Genomic DNA, 14,344 nt, shown 5'->3' with positions numbered 1-14,344 from the left:
ATATTTATTTACATAAAGTTTATGTCATTTGCTTTAAAAAGTCGAAATTAAATTATCTTCATCTTTAAATATAATTTTTCTAACTGTATATTCATGGGTACATTCTTCTTTGTTAACGAAGAAGATTCTCCACGTACCAAATTTATAATTTTAATCATTTTTCTTGTTACCTTCCAGCAATATAGGTTGAGAGAATGATTACATTTCTGATAGAAACCAATTTCTCATAGCATGCATGTATACAATATCAATTTTTTATTTAAACATATTTTATTATCTTGAATATTTATTAGAAAGGGAAAATTCACTGACGAGTTCGGATCAATAGTTAATAAGTAGAATTCTAAGAAAGCTGTTCAAATAATTTTCATACGTTATTTAAACCAATATTTCATAATACTTAGAAATCTGTAATAAAATATTTGATAATATGCTTATAAGAAAGACTTCCTTTATTTTATTTATACAAATGAGCATGAGCAATTCAATTTGTAGTGGGGACATGTCTGTATTAAAAATAAATACTTATAAAACTGAGAAGAATTCTTAAAATGGAAATGAAATTTTCATAAAAATGTTACTTGCATATATAATATTTATAAAATACTAGTAACAGTATATAACAATAAATAACACAGTAATCCGAGATTTTGAAATTTTTTAAAAAATAGAAACAGAAAATAACACTCATTTTAATTATAAAAATGGTTTTATACTAAATTGAAGAATGTAGAAATTCAATTCAATAGACCTTCTTTAAAACTATCAAGTTTATTTTAGCAGGATTAATCGAAATTTAATATATCTAAGTTGTCCATTCTTATTCTTTTACGGAAGAACTTAAGGCAGGCATACAAAGAAAAACGAATGCTATTGATGTCACTGCATGTAGGCTTTATGTCCACTTTCCATCTGAAAATGTTTTCAGTGAGAATTTGGTCGCATCAATCAAATTCTCATCAATCCAGGAATGACCTGTTGATCCAGCAAATATGGGAGGAGCCTTTTCTTCATTCAGATAATTAGACCTTTCGACAGAATAAATTCAAGGAGACTTCCCCTTCGATCGTTTTCCATATTACCATCTGAAACATGACACTTGGCATTAAAAGCTCATGCAATTATTACTCTGCTGTGTTTAATCTGAAGGCACCGCTGAAATTTAATGAGTGTATTCTCAATATTTCTCAATATCTTCAGAGGGAGAGCAACCGATTGAGAGGATGCGTATTAATTGATTTGGAATCAGGGTAATGATAGCAATGGTATTGTTGGTTATAGACTTTCATGACTCGAAGCGTCCAGCTGTAAGGTTTGATCAATTAGAAGTAAAAAAAATTGGCTTTTGCAGTGACACCATTAGGGCAAAGACGGATCTGATATAGTTCTTATACGTAAGCAAGCTAATATTTTGGTCTTCTTAATTGCCGCAACTGTGTGATGAAGGTTAAGATGAACAAATTTAATTTCTAAAAAAGGTATACTAAACATACTGTATTGCTTGGACAGGCACTCTACTTCCTTTCGAAGGGTAGGACACTCGGTTCATTTGAACTGTAGTTTGTATTCCTGTTTAGTTCAAATTTGCTGTTTTCTAAAGAGTAATCAATGCTTTTGAGAGAATTTTTACAATAAACTTGTTTGTGACCCTCTTGATTATATTTCGGGCAAATTTCGGCAGTAACGTATCCAGTTCTTATGTGTCTTATATAAAAACTTTTAGCTTAGTTCTGGAGAATAAGAGTAAAAGAAAAAAAAATAATGTTTTTAGTAAATTCAGCTAAACTATTCCACAATTTTGCTCCCCCCTGGTTATGACATTTGCCTTTCCTGCACCATTCTGGTTACACCACTGATATCAAAATACATGACTGCCTCCTTGTGTTCGCTCATCTTATCTGTTTACACAAGAAACATAGTAGTGGTTGTGTATCTCTTTGTGAAAATCTAAATATAGTTTTTAAAAAAAAATATTGAATTATAAAATTTTCCACGGTTTCATATCTGGATACTGGATATTAAATAAATTCGGAATTGTTCGCATCACGAACTGAAGAGCTTATTAAAATCGCATAGAAGTTACATTTCAGTATTGTTTATTAAAAAGGAAGCTATAGTATTACTTACTATAATTATCTTTTTGATGCTATTTTAAAAATTTAATTTTTTTGTTTTGATTTACAAAATGAAATTTTGTGGATGAAATCGAATGTCTAATTAATTAATAAGCGCTATTTTCGAAAATATAGTGATGAGCTTTTCTTTAATCCTCTCATGGCAATATTTATTATTAAATACTAAGATTTAAGCATGGATGAATTTGACTCATGTAAATCCAAATTACAATTCTGAAAGTTTGCCTTCAATTTAAGGTCTGCTTTCAAATTAAAAATTGCGTTGAGGAAGTTTTTATTTGATATATTTTCAAATGATTATATTGTCCTAAAGATATGATTTATTTTGCTGCTTTAATAAATGAAATTTATCTTTCTATAATTAAAAGTTTGTATTAGAAATTTTAATATTTAATCTGTATTTGGTAATAAGTGAAGAATTTAAGAAATTCGCCATTTTGTATTTTTGTTGAGAAATTTTTATTTTTAATCTATGTTGAGTGATAATTAATTAATTTGTACTGCATGTAAAGTACTGGAAAATGTTATTATTTTCTGTATTTTATATTAAATTTTCTCAAGTAAGCTGATATGCGGAATGGTAATTTCTTTACATTTGAGTTTTCATTTCACCAGTATTCAATAAGGTAAAGATATAAAAAGATAAACTTTCATCCCAATAATTGGTATGTTGTGCATCAAAAATTCATCACTTGTATTGGCCTGATAACCAATTGATTTCGGATTTTGTTGATAGGGGTTTTTAGATTAGTTTTATCCCAATTTAAAAACGGAAGTACAAAATGTGCTTTTCAGGCACATTTTATTGTATTATTTCCGAAAAGGCAGGAATGCATCGCAAGCATACAAGAAATGTACCATATATGGGACTGAAACCTTGAAAGAAAGTCAGTGTCAAAATTGATATGCCAAGTTTCGTTCTGTTGTTTTTTAACTTAAAAATACGTAACGATCTGGCTTCTAATTAAAGTTGATGAGAGTCATATCAAGACCATTGTTTATTCAGATTATGGCAGAGATTGCAGAGAAACTCACTGTATCTCATAGATGCATTAAGAAATGTGAAATTTGGCATTATTAAGAAAATCGATTTATGGGTCCCTTTATAATTTGGAAGGGACCTATCATTTGAAGCAACGCACTAGCATATTTGTTTCTGAAACACGATGGTATTGATCCATTTCTGAAATGACTGATTATCGGCGAAGAAAACTGGATAGTTCATAGCAACGTTAATCGAAATAGATAGAAGATGAAGCAGGGTGAACCAGGCCAGATAACATTAAAAGCTGAGATTCACCCAAAAAATATTACGCCATCAGTTTGATCGGATTATAAAGGAATTTTACGCTTCAAATTTTTATAAAGCAACCGAACAGTTAATTCAAATGTCTGCTCAACAATTCACCAAACTGAGTAATGCAGTTCAAGAAAAGTGTCAAGAATTGGCAAACTGTAAGATTGCTGTTTTCCAACATGACGATCGAAAGTCCCAAACATCTTTGGCAACATCTTGGTAAGGGGACGGGACATAATGTTTCATGTATAAGGGGCCCATTTACTTCCAGCGAGCTGGTCGTTCCTCATAACAACTAACAACATCCAGGTCATGATAATATTTCTAGCGCGCAAACAGAAAAATGCACACATCGCAGTAGTAGCCATCTATTATATTTTAAAATTTGTCCAAGATGATTCAGACTATCAGTAACTCGTAATATCTCATCATAGAATCAAAGATATTAAATTGAGCAAATATCAGATGGCCTGTCTTTGTTTTTAAGAAACCTATTTACTTCCCCCTACATCTACAATTAAAGAGTTATGCTATCCTGAAGAAAATAAATTCTGCAGGTCTCCTGTGCTGCGGGAATAATTTCATATTTCATTTCCTGCTATATATTTTCCAATTCTATTGATTTGAACTCAGATTTACAGCAATTGCTGCACAAATACAGTTAATTATTCTTACAGCAGTTTGCTTTTTATATTTCTATCCAGTGAACAGATAAAATCTAGAAATTTTTAGGAATTGCTTCAAAAACTAACTGCATTTTTCTTTCTCATGGGAGATTTTAATAGTCATAATCATATCTGAGGAAATTATGATGTAAATGTAACAAATCGGAAAGCTCGTAGATGATCATTGTCTTTGTTAAAGGATATAGTTACAAACATTTTTGTCAAGCTAGTTGGACATTTCAAACAATTGATCTTTCAATATGTCATTGAAATCATTTTACATTCCGTCTGAGACCAAACAAGTATAATTTATTAAATCGTGCCGATTGGCCGTTGTTTAGTTTAGTCTGGGATCAGCCTCAAGTGAGCTGATCCCAGACATGCTGATAGGCAATTCAATAGATTTGGCAGTAAACTGAGTAACAGACTTTAATTGTAGTCGCGGATACTAACACTCCCCAAAACATACCAAAAGTTTACAAGCCATGGTGGAATGGCCAATGCGAAAATTGCCAGAAAAAACCAAACAAAGCTTGAAATACATTTAGAAGGTATCTAACTACTTAAAATTTAATCAAATTTTTAAAAGGTTCAGGCTGAATTTAAAAGAATGAGTCGAAATCGCTAAAATAATTTCTGCATCCATTTATAAATTCAGTTAATGGGCACATTTCTTCTAAAAAGTCTTGGAATAAAGTAAAAAAAAGTAGCTGGATCCTAGCGACTCACAAAATGTATCATTTTTAAAATACAGAGGACAAATAATTTTTGATGCGAAACAGATTACTGCTGTTTTAGGACAATCACTTTCGGATATTTCAAGTGAAAAGTTTTATTCTAGCGATGCTTGGATTTTTTATTGCTTTTAAGAGAAGAGATGAACAACAATTTTTGGATTTTGCGCCGACAAATGAAGATTACAACTCAGTTTTTTCTTTTAATGAATTGATACAAATATTACAAAAATACCATTCCACATTGCCAGGGCCGGACAAAAATCATAATGATATGCTCAGGCAAGCCGATGAATCATCTTTGCACGTTATTTTAACCTTATTAAACAGAATTTGGACTGAGAGGCGTTCCCTTCTTCCTGGGAGTAAACCATAATAGTTCATATTCCCAAACCTAAAAAGGTAAACCTGGTTCCCTAGTAATTACAGACCTATACCACAAACTAATTGTCTCAAAAAATATTGTAGCATATTATTAGGCCTAAATTGATGTATATTTAAAAAAAAAAAAAAAAAAACCATCTGGTTTTTTTTTTGGAGTGGCTTTTGCAAAAGACGAGGCACACTAGATAACTTTTTGCAATCAGAAAGGGCATTAGGAAAGCTTTCGTAGGTAAAAAAACACCATGCATCAGTTTTTTTTGATATGGAGAAAGCTAACAATCGTACTTAGCGATACTGCATTTTAAGAGATTTATTTAACATGGGATTAAAAGGTAATGTACGATCTTTTGAAAACACTTTTTAGAGACAATAATGTTTCACGCCCTCATTGGAGATATTTTATAAGATACTTTTGCTCAACACGAAGAAGTTCCTGAGGGTAGTGATTTTCTTCGATTATATCTACGTATGTGCTGACTTCATTTTTGTTGCAGACATATCCAGATTCATTGCACTAATGAGAACATGGAGTTTATCGAAAGGCAACTACAAACAAGAATTAATAATAAAATTGGTTTGGCAACAAAAATGGGTTTGTCTTTTTTTTGCGCAGAAAGCAGTTTGTATACATTTTTGTTAAAGATCTGGCCTTCATCCTAGCCTAGAAATCCATTTAAATGGATCAGTTATTTCTATTTCCAGTAAGTTTAAATTTTTAGAGGTTACATTGGATAATAAATTGACGTTTCAACTGTGCATAAATAATTTGAAAAGAAAGTGTGTTTAGACACTGGATATTATAAAGTGCTGTCCAGCACCTTTTGGGGTGCTGATAGAATATCGTTAATGAAAATTTATAGACCCCTTGTTCGCTCAAGACTCGATTATATGGTATATAGTTCCGCTGCCAGATCTAACCTGAAAGCATTTGACACCATTTATAATCAGGGATTACACATATCCACTAAAGAATTTAGAACATCAGCAGTCTATAGCGTTGAACCCTTCTTACCACTCAGACGTCAGAGCATTTCTCTTTCCTATCTTTATAAAATAAAGAGCATAGATTGTCACCTTCTGTATAATGAGGCTATTATTCCTATTTATGGTTCATTGTTTTCTCTGAGGCGGTCTTTTATACCAATTTTTGGATTCTGAATAGGAGAAATGCTAAGTGTATTCAAAACTATTTGATATTTCTGTCAGGCAGGTTATTGTATGCGAAGGGTTTAACTAAGTTTCCAGAAAGGTAACGAATTGTTTCAATTAATTTAACATGTTTTGAACTCTACGAGGTATTTCCCGGGTTAATATTTAACAACTGTAGCTTATGCTGATTTAAGCATTTTGTGGCCCTAGATAGTACATAGTATGAGGCACATGAGATGATATTTTTTATTCTTCCTTTGTCTCTAAAATTTTACCTTTTCTAGGCGAGACATATCCCTTTTTATTAACTGTGCTTTCTGCAACCTTTGAAACATTTCTGAACTTGATATACTCTGTGTACTATCCGCTTTTCCAGTTTAACAGATGATTTTTAAAACCCAAAGCGTCAGGCTGACTCCAAATTTACAAAAGATAATATAAGGCATAATCAATTTGACTCTAAAATTATGTGAGGAAAGTGAATCTCTCTTCTTGCCTTGCCTTTTACGTTTTATGTTTGATACTATTGTGATGAAAGAAATATATTTCACTGATCACATTTTTTTAGCAAAATATTGTAATGTATAAAATAAAAAGCTTTAATTCTCTCTCAGACAGAAGAGGGAAAATATATACGGGATTCAAATTTGTATTTAAAATCAGAAAGATTGTTATCCTTTAGCCAAGCAGAATAAAAGTTTAATGATTGACAAGTTAACAACTAAATCGTGATGATGATTTTACTTATCATTTTTTGAGATTGGTTCCGACTTTATCAATAACTTTTTAACATATAATGTTTTTATAGATGCATAATTTATAATGTTTCTCTTAAGCCAATACTTTTTAAACTTACATTTAAAAAATAATAATTTTTCCCTTATGAAACGTAAGATTTTGCTTATTTATTCAGTGCCTTATAACCACAAGCTTCCTTATTATTGTAAATTTGCTTTTGTTTTAATACTACTTAGATTTAAAAAAAACATATATTGTATATTTGCTGTTGTCTGAAAAAGGATAATTTCATCTTTACTGTACCATACCTACCACATAATAACTGAAAATATCGTTTAACTAGTTTATTTAAAAATAATAATACATTATACTTACTCAAATTTACATATGACGTAGTGATTCATAGAACGTATGTTTGTATTTCAATTAATGAAAATACTTCTTGTTTAATTAAATACGCAATCACCTCAAAATGAACTTATCTTTGACAAAGAGTCTACGTTGACGTTGAAGAACTTGAGACATGCATCCTACAGGCTTTCAAAGCGTAGAATGAGCTATCGTATCGCCTTGATATCGTTCTGATTTTTGGAGGAGCTTCTTATGAACACTTATAATTGTGTTGAATTTAAAATTTCAACCGTTATTAGTAATTTCAGACGAACAACAATGTTCTACTTTGTTTTGTTTTTGTTGTTTTGATGAAGGTATTATTGATCCTTTCAGAATATTTTTATGTGAACTTGTATATTAGATCCACAATTCCCCATTTCTTTCCCAAATCAAATTTCCAAGAGTCATTTGATGAGAAGAAAAATTAAAATGCCATTCAAAAGAGACATAAAGATGTTTTAATAGGTTTAAAAAGATTTTTCTTAAAGTTCTCTTAAATTGCGTAATTTTCTGAATTTTTGCCATTTGTTCTTTGCTAACAAATAGTATTCTTGTTTTGGAGCTTAGTTTTCCGATATTTTACCATAAATAAGGAAAATAAATGTAACTGGTATTTTTTAGATCTAAATAGATTTTTGTTATATTTATTCGTCGAACTGTTTTAATTCATAGAGAAGATGACGCCTGATGATTAAGAACTGAATTTGAATATTGAAGGGAATTCACTAGTATTTTATCACCTTTGGAGGGATTGTGCAACTAGAAGTTACTAACCGATTTTGATTAAAAAAAGTAATTATTGATACTTGATTATTTAAATATTTGAGTATTTAACAACTGATACTATAATAATCAGATAGAGGTAAATTAAAAAAAATATACAAAAACTCGATTTTCACCACTTTTTCTGACATGTAAGGCTCATATTCAGAAATGGAAGCTATCAATCAATTAAAAAAATAATTTTCTCATTTTATTTCTAGCCAGTTGTTTCTTTTTCCACTGTATAGCGACATGAAAAAATTTGATATTTTTGGTCCATCCTAATGTATATTCCTCTGAAAAATTCAAAGACAAAGGTTTTTTTAAAAAGAAATGTTGGTAGTGATAATTTTTTTTTTTTTTTTGCTTTGTGAATTTGTAAAACAAGACATTTTCTGGCATTGTCGGTTTATTATTATTATTGCACAAAATTTCTCTAGTTCGTTTTCAGCAGAAGAATTTAGCACATTGTCCAGTTCACTCACGTACTTAAATTTTAAGAAATAAAATCAATTAACCCTTTACAAACTAACACGTTAAAGAGCCCATTTCTTTGAAATCTGAAATTTCTTTAATTGTTTAAAATGCAGTCTAATAATGCATGTATAACCCAAAAAAACCTTACTTTTCTCTTGTAATAATTATAATGATAAAAAATAAATAAATATAAAATAATCATTATGATTATTCACTTTTCTTAGCTTTGCATGGAAGGGACACTTCTATTTCCCATAAGTTTACGTATAAAATATCTTAATTTGAGAAATGCATAAGATATGAGAAAAATGTTTGCATTTTTTAAAACGCTACTTTTATTTCCAGCATTTTGAGAAAATTTAGATCAAATGCATTCAAGATGTATTTTAGAATATCAATTAAACACTTGAGGTGGCATCGTCTTTCCTTCAGGATTTTAAATGTATTCCTTAACTATTAAAGAATTATAAAGGTCATTTCTTTGCATTTTGCTAAAACCAAACAAAATGTGAATTAAGAACTGCTGATTTTTCTCGAACACATAGCAAAGTGACAAATCATATTTTTGTACAGAAAAGTTATTTTTTGTACTATCATACTTCACAGAGCATTATACATAAGTATTTAGAAAAGAATAGTGAAAATTGTTAGATTTTTATTGATTGTATTATCACATACAATTTAAAAAGTACTTTTTCCATTGTCAATTAGAATAAGATGAGTTTTTGTTGATGATGAAAAATATGATTTCTTTAATCACATACTTAAAAAGTATGAATTCATTATATATTTCAAAATAAAACAAAATTTTTAAAAAATCATACATTTAGTTATGAAAGTAAGATGCTTTACATTGACATTGAGTGCACATCAGGAGCATTTTTTTTATTTGCTTAGTTTGATTATGGATTCGTATTAAAATATGATCTCTATTTTTTTTCTCTGATTTATTTATTAAAATAAAAACATTAGTAAACTTCTTAGAAATTTATTTAAAATTCTGAAAGAAGAAATTTCTTCCTTTTTCTTCTAGATTCCTTTCTTGAAACCTCTATGAGGGCAGATCTATAAAACTATTATTTCTTCACTAGTCTGAAATTTACTTAAATGCACTGTTTATGTAAAAAGAACTTATGGATGCATCTGAAAACTACACAGACCTTATTAGCTATTCACAGTAAATTTGTCAAGAAAGGTAAGCTATATCTATCTATCTCTCTCTATATATATATACATATAATTGATTAACCGTTTGTATGTTTGATTGTTTGAGTCTTATACAATTCTACACCTCCTGACCTAATTGATACATTTTCCTTAATATCTAGGAGGGTTAACTATGCTATTAAAAACTATTACGTTCTGCTAAAGAGATGAAATAGGGGTAGAATGATTTTTTCCATTATAACATATTATTGATCAAAAAGTATTTCTACAACATCTAAATTTTTTTTAAAAATTAGCTTTTTAGTCATATAAATTTCATTTATTTATGTATGACTGTTTCTCTAATTTTAATCTATTTTTATAAATTAATATAAGCACAATTTTTAGCAATCCCCTTATTTCCGTTGAAATTTTAAGTTTACGTATGTGTGTGAAAACGGTGAGACGAGAGTATCATTTATTCTAAATCATTAATACTAAGCAATTACTATTCTAATCAGGGTTTAAAGTTTTAAAATATTTTAAGTGATAAAATATCGGAATTCCAAAATTGTATGACATTAAATTTTAATAATTTTATTTTTGCTTATATATGTAGTAAATAAATGCAGATGAAACCGCATGTACAGGTATATATTTTGCATAACTGTATGAAAATTAAATACCGGAAAGTAATACAAAATCTGAGAACACTTAAAAAACAATTCTTAATCCAATCATATGCGTAATTGTGATTATAAATAAAGTTTTTATGCAATGGTTGAACATTTATTGCAATCGACTTATATAAAATGGTTGTAAATTTATAGGCATTTGTTATAGAAAGAATCTGTATAAGAAATTACAACGCTTGGTGTATCTTATTGCTCCCTTTCTAGCTGCTACCCTTGACCTCTGTAGAAGCCCGTTGGCTGATTTCTTTAATCCTTTTCTTCTATTTAGAAATGAAATTTCGGCGTAGTGTTTTTATTTTTAACTGGTCTCTTGATTTTCTTTGAATACAAGCGATAGGTTTAAGTTCAGAAAAAAACATTTTCTTTTTTTTGATAAAAGTTATATCAATATATAAGAAATTTTCGAATTCACTTCTAAAAATAAATTTTCCAAAGAAAATGCTGAATGCGTTAAGTTTTTTATACATCAATCTTTTTTTAAGAATTCTCCCAATTAAATATGTTCTAGACTCTATAACCCAGCAGTTATCAGATCAGAGAACCGTCGAATTAATGAAAACGCCAGATTAATAAAAATTCATTTTAAAAAACTTTTTTATAGTAGGCAATTAATCTTACTATTAAATGCAATATTTCCTTCAGGATATTATACAGAATATTTTCTTTTGTTTTAATTTCTATTTTTATTAGTTTTTGTCCTGCATTATAATTTGATAGAAGTATTTCAAATTTGAATAGAAAAGATCTAATTCTTCATTTAAAAAATAATCAAAATACATGTGCTCCACTGTGAAAATGTATTCTGTACAGAAAAATGTATTCACATTCAAAAATGATAGCTATAGCTATGTGACAACTAATATCCATATGGAGAATTATCTTCAGGGGTGGCCCCTATGGGGGACCTGGAAGGGTTCTAGCCTCCCCCTCCTCGTCTGGATTGATGAACCTTTCCCCCGTAGATCGATAAAAATATCTTGTGGATAAAAAAAAATTTATTTGAGAAGAAATGTTTGTGATTAACTCACTATTGACAACTTTAAAAAAAAAAAAAAAAAGAAAAGAAAACTTGGCAATACATTGTGTATTGCAAATCTCGTAACATTCTCTCCAGAAACATTGCAAAATTTACTGTGCACACATGATAGTTAAGTCCCAGATGCTGTTAAGCATAAAATCCTTGAATCATGGTCACCAAAAGTTTTGAAACTGTACTGCAGCAAATCATAACATTTAAAAATTGATCTGAAGAATATTTGTTTAATAATTTTTATTCGCAGAGTTGCGTTTTTTCAAGGAAGCAAGATGCATCTAAATAGAAAATGTTGTTTCAACTACAACAGTACATTTCTCGAGTTTTTATGAAATGAATCAATTTAAAAATTGCATTGACTCTGACAGCGAAAGAAGTTTCAGTACATTTTGAATGCAGTGTCTCAGAATAGGCTTCAGAGTTTCATGGTTTTTAGAGTTCGTAGTAATAGATCAAGAAATTTAGATATGCACATATAGTAAAAAAACCTTGAGAAAATATATACAAAAAGCCGAATTCAGCAACATTATTTAGGAGTTACTGTTTCTATGAGCTGGTTTATATTATTTCACAATAAAACTTAACAATTTTGCCAATTTGTGGATATATTTGTAATATCATATTTATTTATTATAGTTTTTTTGTAACTGGAACTTTGTTATTGGACGCAAAACTGCTCTGTTTATTTGTAAATATTCAAATTAAATGCTTTTGTCATTTTTAAATATAATTTATATGCATTAATATATTTACATATAAAATTCTTGTGATGAATATAGTAGAAAAAAATGCTAAAAATTGTTTAAAAAGAGTTTCTGAAATATACAAATAACGCATATTATCGTAATTGAATTCGAAGATTAATATTTTTACCGTCAAATTATATTTCTGCTTTTTGCTTTAGTCTGATTTAAATTTAAAATTGTTCTAATCAAGAAAACAGAATTGCATGGTTTGAGGATCACATGATTACTTTTTCAGGCGAGGGGGTAATTATAATAATTATTAATTTTGTAAATGTGTACAATCAGAATAATAATGGAAAGAAATTCCTCTAAGGATTTTGACAATATTTTTATATTCTATCGGGCTCTTCAATTAGAGAATAAATACAGATCTCGCGAGAGGAAAACGACAGAAGATGGGACCTTTCTAACAACTTTCCCACTTCAAAGTCAGTCCTGGTTATCTAGTCTGTCCATCATGAGAACTCTTGCCGCCAGTTGTTTAGGTCGCTATAGGAGCAGGTTTTGGTAGGAAAGATCCATTCCGAATAGGGGGAATCCCTCGGAGGTCTCTTCTTGCTTTTGCCACATTATATGTGTCTCTCTATTTGCTTAGCTTACTTCTTTTAAACTTTATTAAACTTTTTTCTGGTTAAAATAAATAGTTTTCTGTTGTTTCTAAAATCATGACGTTTTTTTTAAACATCCTTTCAGTATAAGGAAACAGAGGCTTTAAAATCCCAAACACGGACGATTATGTGTAACGGTGCAGTGATTTACTCCAAGGACTGCTTCTTTACTGCTGTACAGCTAATGAGTGTATTCATTGAAAATGAAAGCTCATTTTTCTCTCTACCATTTGAAATGACAGTTCTTAAGAATGCATTTTCTTCGCAATAATTGGTTTTCTTTTCAAGCCTGGGGAAATGATTATTGGCCATCTGGAATACTATCTGAAGTAAATTTACACCTTTTTTTTTTGGTAGAAACAATTTAAAGGAAAATTTTCATTACATTTTAAAAAGACGGTTCTGTTTAGGCTATTAAATCTGGGCCTATGGTGTACGTCTAAATATGCAGTCGAACTTTTTAAAAAAAATCTGAATATTTTTAAAAATAAACTTCGCGAAATTAATTATGTTTTAGAAAGGGAATGTATACTGAAATTAAGTAATAAATCAAACTTAATTATAAACAATTATTTGTATAACATTTTCTTTAGTATGAAAGTTACTGCTTTTGTGTGTGGGAAAATACAGATTTTTAGAGAAATTAAATAAATGCAGATTTCGAAACGTTTTCGTGAGTGTTTAATAATTGAGTATTTTATGTGATATTAGGATATAAATAGGCTTTTATAAAAATAAAAATTTGGAAATACACGGACCTCCAAGAGTTAAAGTACAACTAGTTTCTCTTAGCTCACCATGAAAAAAAATGGCAGTAACATTAAAATTCTCAGTTTATGGGCATGATAGTAACGAACGAACTTTAAGAAAACGTATGCGAAAACAATAGATACCAGTTTTATTTTGAAAAATTGAATACTTATGTTGGAAAAAATGTGCGAAAATGTAACCTTCGTAATTTTGTATACAAGTTTTGTGCGTAGTTATTGATCTTCACTTGTTTTTGGCAGTTTCGCTGACAATATTCAGAAGAGTCTTGCAATGTCTAGGAAAAAATCGTTTGTCTGATTCATTAGGGCGGCGGGCGATCGGAGAGATATAAATGGTATTGTCACATGCTGTTGTTGCTAGACGTCTCAAGGTTTCTGGATCAATCAGCAATGGGCTTTTGTACTCTTCTTAGTCGAATAAAGCTTCACACGAGAGATGATCTGAAGGGAACAACACCCCAGATACAACCAATTCAACGTTGTTGAAAGCCACAGTTACAGAGGTGAAGGGAAGAATGATTTGGGCATGGATCTCTCTCTCAATGGTCATACTGACTTGCATGTGTTCCATGGAGGAACTTTGAGCGGTTTGAGATTTCGAGATCCTTGATT

General features: G+C 29.8%; 1 protein-coding gene across 1 annotated transcript in view; it reads left to right on the top strand.

Annotated features, from left to right (window-relative positions):
- Positions 1 to 14,344, top strand: part of LOC129959979 (orphan steroid hormone receptor 2-like) — a 165,786-nt gene that overhangs the window by 46,055 nt on the left and 105,387 nt on the right. The window contains exon 2 of the mRNA XM_056072931.1: positions 9,768 to 9,929. The gene's annotated coding sequence lies outside the window, so the exon portion shown is untranslated. The remainder of the gene's footprint in view (positions 1 to 9,767; positions 9,930 to 14,344) is intronic.

Source organism: Argiope bruennichi, chromosome X2 (genome assembly GCF_947563725.1).
Source record: "Argiope bruennichi chromosome X2, qqArgBrue1.1, whole genome shotgun sequence".
Classification (NCBI taxonomy): Eukaryota; Metazoa; Arthropoda; class Arachnida; order Araneae; family Araneidae; genus Argiope; species Argiope bruennichi.
Note: the sequence above shows the minus strand (reverse complement) of the source record. Positions and strands in the feature narration are given on the sequence as shown.